Source organism: Crocodylus siamensis, chromosome 5, assembly GCF_052110815.1.
Source record: "Crocodylus siamensis isolate JL-2025a chromosome 5, ASM5211081v1, whole genome shotgun sequence".
In the NCBI taxonomy this organism is placed as follows: domain Eukaryota; kingdom Metazoa; phylum Chordata; order Crocodylia; family Crocodylidae; genus Crocodylus; species Crocodylus siamensis.
Genome location: NC_143399.1, coordinates 122,259,723 through 122,272,555, shown reverse-complemented (window position 1 = coordinate 122,272,555; position 12,833 = coordinate 122,259,723). Strand labels below are relative to the sequence as shown.

The 12,833-nt window shown below is 42.6% G+C and overlaps 1 protein-coding gene across 2 annotated transcripts in view; it reads right to left on the bottom strand.

The window, feature by feature from the left end:
- The window catches only part of ELMO1 (engulfment and cell motility 1), a 450,632-nt gene extending 441,307 nt beyond the window's left edge, over window positions 1-9,325 (bottom strand). The window contains exons 1-2 of one of the 2 annotated variants that reach the window (XM_090050152.1): window positions 9,144-9,325; window positions 7,727-7,799 (exon numbers count right to left, since the gene is read on the bottom strand). The gene's annotated coding sequence lies outside the window, so the exon portion shown is untranslated. The remainder of the gene's footprint in view (window positions 1-7,726; window positions 7,800-9,143) is intronic. The other variant, XM_090050153.1, reaches the window with a different exon arrangement.
- Window positions 9,326-12,833: the final 3,508 nt, after the last annotated feature.

The window sequence follows — 12,833 nt, the reverse complement described above, 5'->3', positions numbered from 1 at the left end:
TTTAAACCACCCCCCAACGCACCTGAGTATCTGTATTTAGCTAGAAGTACATACGTCTGAAATGTTGCATCATCCTGAGCGGCTGAGTAATTGTGGCAGTGGTACTTTTAAGAGAAATACGTTAAACACTTAACATTTCTTCTTACACTTGCTTTAACTAGAAAGGAGAGTTAAATAAGAGTGAAAAGAGCAGACCCAGGGCTAGGGCCAGTGGCTGGATTTTCCCAGACCTGGGGCTGTGCAGGGAATGTGTACAGAAGTTCCATGCACCAGTTTGATCTAAACTGAATGCATCTGATACTACATAGATCCAGGTTTATCTTAAACTTGGTTCTACAATTGTTAGACTGTTTTTTGTGCATGTAACTTCTGTTCTGTTACAGGTTTAGACTGACTGCTGATCACTAAGACCAGGTCTGTAAGTATAAGGTGAATACTGGGATGAGCTAAGTTTAAGTTGGGTGGCCATTTTGAACCCAATTTAACCTCATGAATGTCTGTACTTAGCCTTAAGATGTGTGTGTATATATATATATATAGAGAGAGAGAGAGAGAGAGCGAGAGAGAGAGTGCATGTAATAGCTCAAGACTTGTGTGACGAATCCGCAGACAACAACAGTATGGGGGCAAATTAAGTTACGCAATTAAATAACAAACAAATGAACACCACCATTTGGATTAACTGATTACTTGAGACAAAAAAAATATATTCAAGAAGAGCAAAATTGGTTATTTCTATACAAGCTAAAATGGCAAAAAAATACTATCTTAAATGGAGTGACTTGACAATCTGAAAAGAACAGCTTTAAAGGAAATGGTAGTCAAATGGAATAGAAAATAATTTAAAAGAATTTTAAAGATTTCAGAAGCCTTTTATTTATTTATTTATTTTTAAAGTACCCTTAAAAAGTACCCTTTTTTTTAAAGTACCCATGAGCATATACACTGAGGAGAAAAAAAAAAGTGTTAAAATATATGATAAACTGATATATCTTCATTGTAAAAGTAAATATAAAAAAAAAAAAAAAACTTCTATTCAGCAACACAAGCACAGGAAGATTCTGCCTTTGCTTTGCTTTCACTTTGTATACATACTTCTTCAAATCCTCCTTTGAGTTCTCCTTTGCCCTGATGATTACAATAAAACCTGATAATAGGTAGGTCACCAGTGGCACTGACCAACACGGTCATCTCTGTCAGTACTTAGCTGTTGTATCTCTAAGTTCCATTATGAGTAAGAACCATCTTTTGGTTCTATATATTTATGGCACTTAAGTACAAAGAAAACTTGTCTGGAATTTAAAGCTACAGATAAGGTAATCATATTAATAATAGGAGTAGGTTGCAGTATCAGGAGAAGGAACAACAATAGCAAATGCCCCATTGATTGCAAATAAAGATTTAGTGTAATGTAATTTTTTTCCAGGAGTTAAATGTCAACCTACATTAATGCACAGCTCTGCATTATTAATGAAGGCAGAAAAAGGTGAGAACTGGTTGAGTAGTGACTTCACACCAAAAAATTTCTAAGGACTCTAAAATACTCTTTTAAAGTACATTATCTAAAAACTGATGGTGCTACCAGAGGCTGTACTAAAGGTAGTTTTACCCCTCGCTCCCTTACCCTCACCCATGGCTCTTCTCTTTACTAAATGGGCAACGCCAGTGTTCCTGTAAGAGCATGTCACCTCATGTGTTCTGGGCCACATCTACACTGACAAAATAATTAAACCCTTAAATCACCATTAGCATGCATCCACTCATGCAGCTTCAGCAGCTTCTACACAGCTAAAATTGTAGTGCAAATAATGATGAGTCTCAAGATTTTTAATTTTTAATTTTTTTTGTTAAGCAATGGCATTCAGGGGTGGCCCATCCTATCCTGCGGAACCTGCGGCTGCAGGGGGCCCTGCGGTCAAGGGCTCCCTGTGACCGTGAACATTCCAAATCAGTGCCGTAGCAAGGGGGGGTGCAGCCGGTTGCCACCACTCCGTATTGCCACCGTTGCCCCCCCCGCCCCTCCCTCTGCCACTACTTCCAGCTTCTTTGGTCACTCGCCACCCCCCCAACCAGCCACTGCTACTGGCTTCTTCGGCTGCTCACCACCCCCACTCCAAACCCCCCCTGCCACTGACACTGCTGCCAGCCTCTTCACATCAGGGGGCCCCAAAAAATTGTTGGCTGGCCCTGACTGCATTGTAATATAAGCCTCATCTCTGACAGAGGTAAACGACATCCTGATAAAGACACCAGGAGTGCTGACAAGCATTTAGGGGGGGAAAACAGGGAACGCACTTTACCAGAAGAAGCAGTGTGTTACTCTACCCACCTCTGCAGCATCTGTATAGATCAGGCGCGTTGGTGGGGCTTTTTGGAGCTTTTATCTAAAGCGCATTCAATTGGCTATCAAATAAAAGCACCAGAAAAGCCCCATTAGAGAGCCCAATCTATTCAGACATTGGGAAAGCCAGCTGCAACTAATGTGCTGCTTCTTCTGGACATGTGCTGAGCTCAGTGCTGGAGCATGACGAGTTTAAAGTAAAGCTCCATTTCTGGGGGATGGGGGGGTTCTCCACATTTGCAAGCTGCCCAGATTTCTTTTTAGACTATAGGTTTCACTGTTGTGGCCATTTGTAATGCTTTTTGGTCAATGAATTATGGACCTCACTCTTGCCAGTTGAGAGAGGTGATTATTATGCCTACTTTATGACCCTTCTCTCCAAAGAAGATGCATCCATCTCCCTCCAGTAATAATTTAGTCTTTTCTTGCTTACTTGAAAAAGAAAGAGAATTGAATACCTCAGAATGGCAGTGAAGATTCTAAAATCCTTACACATGTGCCAGACACACAAGTTTCCTTTTAGCCAAACCAAGGTCTATTAAAAAACTCAAAAGGGCAACACAGACTGCCATAGTAACCCAAAATAAGAAGTTCCAGGGGACAGAGAAGTAAGTATGGCAATGAATGGAGAGATCCAAAAAAAGCAGTGACAAACTCCCAATTTACTTGCAGATCTAAAGGAACAAGGAGGAAAAAGAAAAGAGAAATGGTGTAAGAGGTATTCATTTAGAGATGCCACCACATCACAAACCTATTTTGCAGGAGTCACCTCTGCTCGATTCTTGACTATCATCATTTTGGAATGTCTGTTCAATCCCTTTAGCCTTTCTACTAAACCAGGGATCAGCAACCTACAGCCCAGGGGCCAGATCTAGCCTTCAAAGCCATTTGATCTGGCCTGTGGACAATGAACTTCAGAAGTGCACAGCGGCAGGGGGACTTCAGCAGCAGTTACTTACTCTTGCCTCCACAGAGAAAAGACATCCGCTGCAGGCCCTCTCCCTGTGCTGCTGCAGGGAAGTGGCAGCAGCAGTTGGGTCCTAGACCCCATCCCTCACCTAATCCTAACTGACTCAATCTGGCCTGCAGCCTTCAAAGGCTACTGACCCCTGTCCTAAAGTACTAACAACTCCAAAGCACGCATTAATATTATACATTGTTAACAGAACAAAGAAGGCTGCCCATTAGGGTAGAAAGGCAACTGCAAGCAAGAAGATGCCTGTACTCTGTGTCCTTCTAGCAAGTGCTTATAGTAAGCCTAGGAACAAAAGTTACACGTAACCTGGTACAAGTGATCAGAAACTGGTTCAAATCTGCAATGCATCAGAAGGTCAGTGCATACAAACTGCTTTTAAAATGCCTGAAATTGGTTTAAGATGAACCTGGATGGATGTAGGACCACTGTAACGGGTTTGTGCATATCTATCTCCTTTCTCTCTCAGCACTGCGAACCCCTCCCTCCTCTTCCCCCTTCCCACATCCCCCCACCCCCAGCCTTAGTTGGCTAACATTGTATTGCTTGTAACCTAGTCACGTTCCCCTCCTCTCCCCATCCCTCGATTGTTAGTCCCTTGCTCGGGCGTTTTGTATTTCCATCTCAGCTTTGTCATCTTTTTTCTGGATTCCCCATCCAAAACATCTACTAATAAAAGTCAATCAGCTTAACTTAACTGATTTAGGTGAAATTGGTTTATTGAACTTTTGTCCCAGATCCCCACCAGATTCAAATTAACTCACAGTCCCTCAGCATCCCAGGATGCTTTCTACCTCCCCCACAAACACCCCTCACCCATGCAGGTTGGGCAGGCTAGCCTTGCCCAAAGCTGTCTGCTCCAGCTGAGCAGGGAGGTGTGTGCTAGTACCCTACCTTCCCTACCCCCAGCTTCTGGCCTGAACTACTGCAGGCATGTGGCTGCGTTTCCAGAATCAAAAGTGAAGGTCTGTTCATTTGCTTATCGGTTCAATCTACACAGCTTAGACCAGTGTTTCCCAACCAGCGTGCCACAGCACCAAAACGGGCCGTCAGCACTGAACAGGTATGCCGTGGAATTTTGCCATGACAACGCACTACAATAGGTATGAGGATGAAAAATACCTTAACAGGTGGACTGCGGAAAATTTTTATCAATGTAAGTTTGCCTTGGGCTGGAAAAGGTTGGGAAACACTTGCTTAGACCAACCTGCAAAGATTGAATTGATTCAGTCTAGGGCTTTTTGACTGTCTGTACTTAGCCTAAATGGTGATCCACAGATCATAGTTTGGTAAATCAGTGGCTTACCAGCTAGCATTATATTGCTGGGAACCACAGAAAACCATAAGAAAAACGAAAGTATTTCTGTCAAATTAAGCAAGATACGAACCAAAAAAAGATGATTATAAATTCTCAGGCCTCAGAGTCTCATTAATTCTGCCCTTAATTTATATTAAAAAACAAACAAAGGAATTAAAGGCCATCTATAATTAACCCTTTTTGTTTTGCAAAACGTGCGATATGAAAGATCACTTGCAACAGGACCTTTGCTATAGATTTTATACAGCAAGCTGAAAATGACAAATTCAGAGCTCAAAGAGCGAATTTTCTTTCACTTGCCTGTTCAGTGCAAACCTGACACCAGATGAATAGTTTTTCTTTTAACTATCACTATATTTTTTCTGCCAGCTCCTGTTGACTTCTGCGCTTCATATATGGAAACAAAAACATTAAAAAAAAAAAACAAACTGACTTACACTCTCAAAGTGAGGAAAAATTATCCAAAAACGTTTAAACAGTTGCTCTCTTTAAACTGACAAAGGTTTAACAATGTGTATTTGGCATGTTCCTTTTCTGCCATGAATACCTTTTTCAGACACTCGTTCATGGCAGAGAAATCTTTAAAGATACAGAGCACATAAAAGTCACTTTTACCAGACAATGGCTTGTTGGCTTTCATAAAACAAATTAGTAAGCTTCAGTTAATTTCCAGTGTACAGGTGTCTGGACCACAAAGCCTGTAACTATAAGTAATATCCTAATAAAACTGGAGAAGCATAAAATAGACACACATCCTTAAATTCCTCTCTTCTCAGCAGGTGTGCTTCCCCAAGAAGAAGGCCAAAGTAAACCAGCAGGACAGACTGGAAAAGCCTACATTGCTATTGCTTGTTTTGCAGATGAGCCATATAGTTCAGTCTCTTGGATTCTTAAAACTCCATTGCCTTTGATAGGCAATATATGTATAAAAAGATACAGCATGCACACAATCCTGAGAAAAGCAAAAAAAAAGGTTCCTAAACTATTACATACAATTTATTTCTAGAGCCCTGAAATCAAGTGATGACAGTGTCGCAGCTGGAGAGAATAATTAGTATTTGTTGAGGACATTAGGCACAAGCAGAGCCTTATCTAAAATCATAGAACCAGAAAAGAGGTTAGTACTATGATTGGCAACCTATTTAACAGAGGGAGGTGCTGCATGTCAGCGTGTAGGTGCATCAGCATAGCTGTGGGGGAAAACTTACTACTTCTAGCTATTAACTGAATTATCAACCTCTCACTCTCACGTACACTAAATTCACCTTTAGAAATAAACCTATCCATGTTATCACATTTAAATATGAAGCCATTGCTGTTTGTGTCTCAGCATGGAAAACATGATATCATATCCTAACACTTCTAAATAGACTGGGACATTACAGCAAAAAAAATATGCGAGCTCAAAGCTTTGAAAAAAACCAAGCAGATTTCTACTGGGCAGAGTAAACAAAGAGCGGAAGGAAGGGTGGAGTGCAACAATACTGCAGTGTGCACAGAAGGGTATGATTGTAAGGAAGTGACATGTATGTAGCCCTGTTTCAGCAACAGTTATACCTCTAGGACTAGTTACTTATTCTCTAACAGTTAAGACCAAAATAAATTACAAGTTGATAACAAGGGGAGGGAAGGGAACCAAAATAAGTCACCTCTATCAATCCCATGAAGACAGTATACATCACTTAAAAGTAAGAAAACAGAACCAAGTAGATGACAACAGAAATATTTGTTTTCTTTTGTGTCAATCTACTGCCTGGTCTCTCTGCGTAATGAAGTATAAAATTGCACTGCAAAAATGCAGGTACTTTCAATGATAAAATTAAAAGGCTCTAATATAAAATCAGTCCACCCAGAAACTCATCAAAATCCACTTCAATTTTATTGATATCATGATTTTTTGCATTATAATGCTTGAACAAATAAACTAGTTGTAGAAAGCCTTGATTTTTCTTCTTAGTAAAGAAACTCAGACAGCTACACTCATACCTAAACTGCAACCTACAGAGAAAGCAGATTTGCAATACAGCACTACAATTCTCAGAAGTATTGAAAGAAAAAAGATTAGCCCATTTAAATACAGTCTCACTGCACAGATAAACTAATTATTAGGTATGCCTCAACACTACTTAAGTCATACCAAACAATCAAAGAGCATACTCACTGCAGCACTCGCCAGCAAAACATGTTTGCTTAATATGGTTAATGCAGCAATATGATGTTAATCTTTAGTTTTACCCAACCAACTCTACTGGATTTTAAAACTTGCTGCAAGACAATTTAATCACACCATAAATTGTGCGTTGTCATACGTGCTTCCTTAACACTATACCACAGGGATGCTTACAAATTGCCACTACTTCTCTTTCTCCTTCGCACCCGATTATTACTCAGCCAGATTACTGGGTTAGTACTACCTCTAGAATTTAATATTTTTTTCATTCATAGAACTGGATAGTTGGGGGAAGGTAAAGGGAAAAAAAGAATACTCATGATCCTTAGAAAAATTCAATTTAGGATTAATTTTGCTTTGAGCTTTTTGTGGCAGATAATAGCAGGTATTTATCTTCATTGTGAAGAATTCAGCACAGGTACCTTAACCTGCCAGGTATACGATACAAAGAAAGGAATTGGCATGAATAGCCAATGATCTGTAATATCTAGAATCAGCACGGTTTCACATTACTGTTGATGACAGGCAGGGGGACGACAAAATGTGTAATCCAACTCCCTGACCCATATCAAGTTGGTCCTATATCAAGTAAGTTGAAAGTAAAGTATTTAATACACTCCATATTTTCTTTATGATAAGCATTTTAATAAGGGACCATTTTTGCAGATCAAGTTCAACCAAAGAAGGGAAAATCATCTGCTTATGAATGCATTAAAAAGATATTTTGAAGTGTATCTGCAGCATAAACGCTGCAGCATGAAACATACCTTACAATGTTGTTTATCCTACAGAAATTACCACCTTGCAAATGTTTGGCATGACTGTTATCACCAGCTCTCTAGCCGGGGTTTTTTGTTCTACCTTCCTAGCCCTGGTAAGCTTATATAATTGATGGTAAAATGATTTCTTCCCAAGAGTACTCACTGTTGTTTTATAAGGAACTTCTAAAATGTTGTTTATGCCATTCTCAGGGGGCAAACAAACAGTCGCATTAGTTCTGCAAGGAAAAAGACGTTCAAGATGAGATTTTTAATGGAAGCAGCCCTCACTAAGTGTGCGTGTGCACCTATCAATAGAGAGTTGTGCATATAATATATATATACACGTATAGGCAGGTAGGTAGAGAGCTAGATACACACATATAGAGATATACATACACATATAGGCAGGTGGCTCGGCAGATTAATTGACCGACTGACAGACAGACATATATGCAGGCAGGTAGACAGACAGGCAGGCAAGCAGATACAAGTAGGTACAGTCAGACAGACAGGTAGGTAGATCGATCCATAGATAGGCAGGTGGATAGACAGACAGATAGATCAATTGATCGACACAGGCAGGCAGGTAGACAGACAGGTAGAGTCAGACTCTATTTTTCCTGCTAAGATTAAGGGCTCAGGCATCGTGGCTCGGCCTAATTACCACCCACCGTGGAGCACATCCATTTGATCGGAGCAGGCACCCTCCCTGCCGCCTTCAGCACGAGGCCCCCTCTACACCTCCCAGGTCTGGTGCAACGAGCTGGTTGACTCAGGCCAGCGCCTGAAGCCCAGCTCCTCCTGCAACCGACCCCTCCGGCCACAAAAAGCTCCGGCCAGCTAGCGCGGCAGCCCTCCCAAACGTGCGCTAACTTTGCAGCCGGGTGCTCTCCAGCTGGAAGCGGCCCGTGCGGCCGAGGCAGGTCCCAGCCCGGCGGCTGCTGAGCAGAAGTTGGCGGCAAACACAGCCCCCCTTCCCCCGGGCGGTCCAGAGGAGCTGCCCCGCGTTAAGAAACGCGGCGGGGCAAACCAACCCCCGCCCCGCAGGGTGCTGCTCTCATCCTCCCCCATTTCAAGCAAAAAAAAAAAAGGCCGCCTCAACTCTCCAGCGCCTACCCCACACGGGGGGGTGGGGGGTGGGGAGACACAAAACACAGCTGGTCAGATGTGCCGCGGCGGCGGGGCTCCCCGCACAGCTGCTCCCGCAGGCTGGCGGGGGCGGCAGATGAAGGCAGGAGCGGCAGAGGACGAGCCCGCGGGCTGGCCGACACGAGCCACCCACACGCGCCAAGGCGAGCGGGGGCAGCCCTCACTCCTGGGGGCACCTGGAGGCAGGGCAGAGCCGGGCTCCCTCCCCCAGCCCAAGAGCTGCGCTTCCTCTTCCTCACAGCACCAGCAGCAATTTCCTCCCCCCCCGCTTGGGTGCTTGCAGCCACCCCCTCAGCTACAAGAACCGGGCGGGCTGGGAGCAAGGTGCAGGGACCCCCCACCCCCCGCACCAAGCATCCCCCGCGCCCCTTCGGCGCACGCCGCCACCCCCCCCCCCCCCCCCGCTTCCTTCCCAGCAGGTCCCCAAGTACCTTCCGCGCCGGGCTTCAGGCACCTTCACCACCCCCGACGAGCCGCCTTCCCCCGGGGAAAGTTTGTCTCCCTGCCGCACACGCCTCTGCCACCATGGAAGTTGCCGCTGCTGTTTTGGTGTTAGGAGAGACTCTATCCCATCCTCAGACTCGAGCGCACACACTCTCGCTGCCGCTTGCTGCTCTCACTTCCTCTTCCTTCCTCCTGCTGGCCAGAGACACAATTTACATCTGCAAAAAAAAAAAAAAAAAAAAAAAAGCCCCACACATGCACATACACACGCACCCCGCCTCAGATAATCTGCGAAGTCTCTTTTGAGGAAGGCAAAATATTCGCCAAGCACCTGCACACAAGAGCCCCTTTGGGCTTGGCCCCACAAAGTGCTTGCCACCGCCGGTGGAGGTTTCTTTCCTCTATTTTCCACCTCTTTTTTTTTTTTTCTTTAAGAAGAGGAGCGGGGGGGGAACCCCCCAAAACTGACTACACTATAAATAATGTAAAGAGAGAACCTGTCAGTACTTTTGTTCTAACAGTTTTTAGGCACTTCTCAGAGTCTCTGTGATGAAACAAAAACCAAATTTGGAATAGATCTATGACCACCCACCAACCTCACAGCTGTCACTGTGTTGCTCACAATTTCCACTCAAAGAAAGGGTAAACAGGATTCAGATTAGCCTGCTGTAAAGCACCAGCTTCTACTACATGAGGAAAAGGAGGAATCGCTCTGATCTTTCCCTTGGACACCTGTGAACCAAACAGATCAGCAGTGGAGACTCCAGCCAGAGCAAGTCCCTAGGGTCTAGACTCACAACAGCCAGGATTTTGCAAACTGGTTAGGGAGACAGTTCTTTGGGTCAATCAGATGTCTTCTTTAGATCGGCTCAAATAGTTGGAAAAAATCTTCTTAGCAAGCTTTTGGGTTTAAATACCCTTTGTCAGGCTGAGGAAGCATCTGCAGTTGGTGTGTGCTCTTCTTCAACTATTTGAGCTGGTCTAATAAAAGATATCAGATTGAGCCAAACAACCTTGTCTGCCCATGTCCTTAGACCAATGTGGCTACAACCCATACCCCACAAACTGATTAGGCATTTTGAATGCCCAGTTTAAGAAACCTGATGTGGTCCAGTTTTCAGAGAGCACTGAGGCCCAGCTCCTGAAAGGTATTATTTAGGTGTCTGACTTCAATCTTTCAAAAACCAGCTTGCTGATAGTTTTGACTGGACTTCTCCAAACTGGTGCGCCCAAAAACTAACCCCATTTGAAAATCTTCCCCACAGCTATTTCACTGCGGTTTCACAAACCTTATCCTCAAATATCATGAGTCCTTAGCTACTCAGACCTTGCTCAAGTCCAAGGTAACACATCTGTGACTATCCAGAATTCGCAGTAGTACCAGTTAGAAGTGGTGGAGATGTAATGATTCATGTAGTACAATAACACTTATTTTTATAGTATGGGAGCTTGAAATACTTACTTGATAAATGCCAAAAATTTGCCAAACAAATACTACTGATCTTCCAAGCACTTAGGCTGATAACTTGCTTTACTCGGGCAGAAGGCAGGGTAGGGATGTACCTTATTGGATAACTGAATTGGAGCTGCGTAAGCTTTTGTGGGCAGGAGCTCGCTTAGATGCATCTGCTGTAACTAAAATATTAGTTTCATCTTGATAACAGAACCCAATTCCACAAGCTCTTTTGCATCTGATGCACCTGGTGAAGTGATCTGCCCACAAAAGCTTATGCATCTCTGATTCAGTTATCCAATAAGAAGCATCTCTACCCTGCCTTCTGTTTGACTTTAGACAAACAGGGCTGCCTCTCTTTACATTTCTCACATTGCATAAAAGCTTGCAGGATTGGGGCCTGTGATCACAAAAAAGCTGTAAAACATTGCCTAATGTGTGAGAACCTCCAGGCTCTTGAAAATACCACAACAGCATAGGTCCTCCACATCAAATAAAAATGGTGGGACTTGCCAAAGCAGGAAATAACATTTATGCTCACTGTTGATATGTAGTTCTCAGTAACAACCATGTGCTAGAGCAGATCACAAGATTCTCTGTGACTTAGTCAATCTCCCTGCTCCCCTGAACAAAGTAACCGACAGAAGAAAATGTTCACAGGACTCAGGTCACAATCTGGGACATCACTGGCCAGATCATACCTCCCAGGTCACACAGAAACTCTCTTTTACATGTAAATCTTATCCTCCTCACGTGCAAGGAAGCAGCCCTACTTTTTTCTCCTAAACTCTAAGGAAAATGTTCTCAAAGGGCAGGATTTGTTGTGTGACTAAAAGAGATGGGAATTGGGCAATTTGGGGCAGAGAATAAAAAGTTGAGCACTGGGTGAGGTCAGGAAGCCTACAACTGCGTTATCTCTCTTTTGTATGGTGGGAATTCCCCACTGTCAGTTTCCTAGTAAAGCCTTCTACATGTTCACTGGTACTTCCTTCCCCATGATGCATTTATTGAAAGTGGGAATGATCTAGCCCAATGCTACAACTTGTATGTGTATGTATCAGTACAGGTGTCAAGTAGAAATGTCATTGGTTTTGTATTCAACTTAAGCATACTGTAACTTTAAAACTATAATGCATAAAACTATATATGAAAAATACAGATGTAAAATGCTAGGCATACATGTCTGGTTTGTACTTAAGACATAATCAAAAGGAAACCAAGATAGTAGAAGGGCTGTAGAGAATAGAAAAAAGGATTATAAAGCCAATCCAAGAGCCTCTTCTTGTTATTCTCAAGTTTATTCAAGATGAGACAGTCAGCACTAGAGAAGCACAGATTCATGTTACAGTTGAACCACTTTTAGATAGATGTGTTAAGCAGGGATTTTTGTGCTTTTTAAAAATCATTTAATAGTTGTTTGAGAAGGAAAGATTACTTTCTAATTTTAAGTAAATATACTGGAATGCTGCAAATTTAAAAATAATATTTGTTTACTCATTTTACCCACACCAACTCAGTCCCCCATTTTGCAGATGTTTATATAAGTGCACAGTTTCATCATTTTTACCACTTATTTCTTTACACGTTTTCCCTATTTTGCTCAGGCTGGACAATGAAAATCAATATTTTTTTCAGCTTCTTACTGCTTCAACATCTAGATTTGAAACACTGCAGGAGCATGGGTTTTTTTAACGCAAAATACATTTATTGCTGTTGACTTTTAGAAAAGGATGCCTAGAAGAACTTGTGTTGGCCATAGGTTGTGGGTCAACATTTATTTTGATCCATATTATGATGCATGGAAAATCTCAACCTAAAAAAGCCTGAGAAGCAGTCTGGGAGAGGAAGCTACTCACATCTTCAGTTTATCCACACATGATGGAGTACAGAGGAAATTTGGTCCTCTGAATTCCTAGTCAACCTTGACTTGGAATGAGCTCTCATACTGGTTTAAGAGCGCTTCCATTTTAATGTTTACTTAAATGCTAGCCCTTTTGTTGAGTCTGCTACCAAAAGTGCATTTTAATACCAGTTGCAATAGTAGATTTTGTACCCTCACATCACTCCCATTTCAGTGAAATTTGGATTAGACTCCATGAACAAAACAAACTTGCTAAATGGTCCTACAAAGTCAGAAAAGGGAGTATAAGCTACTGAGAACTGTGCAAGTTATTTTGTGTGGTTGTTATGGTGGTGGCCTTAAATATAAGGCCAAGACCTTCAA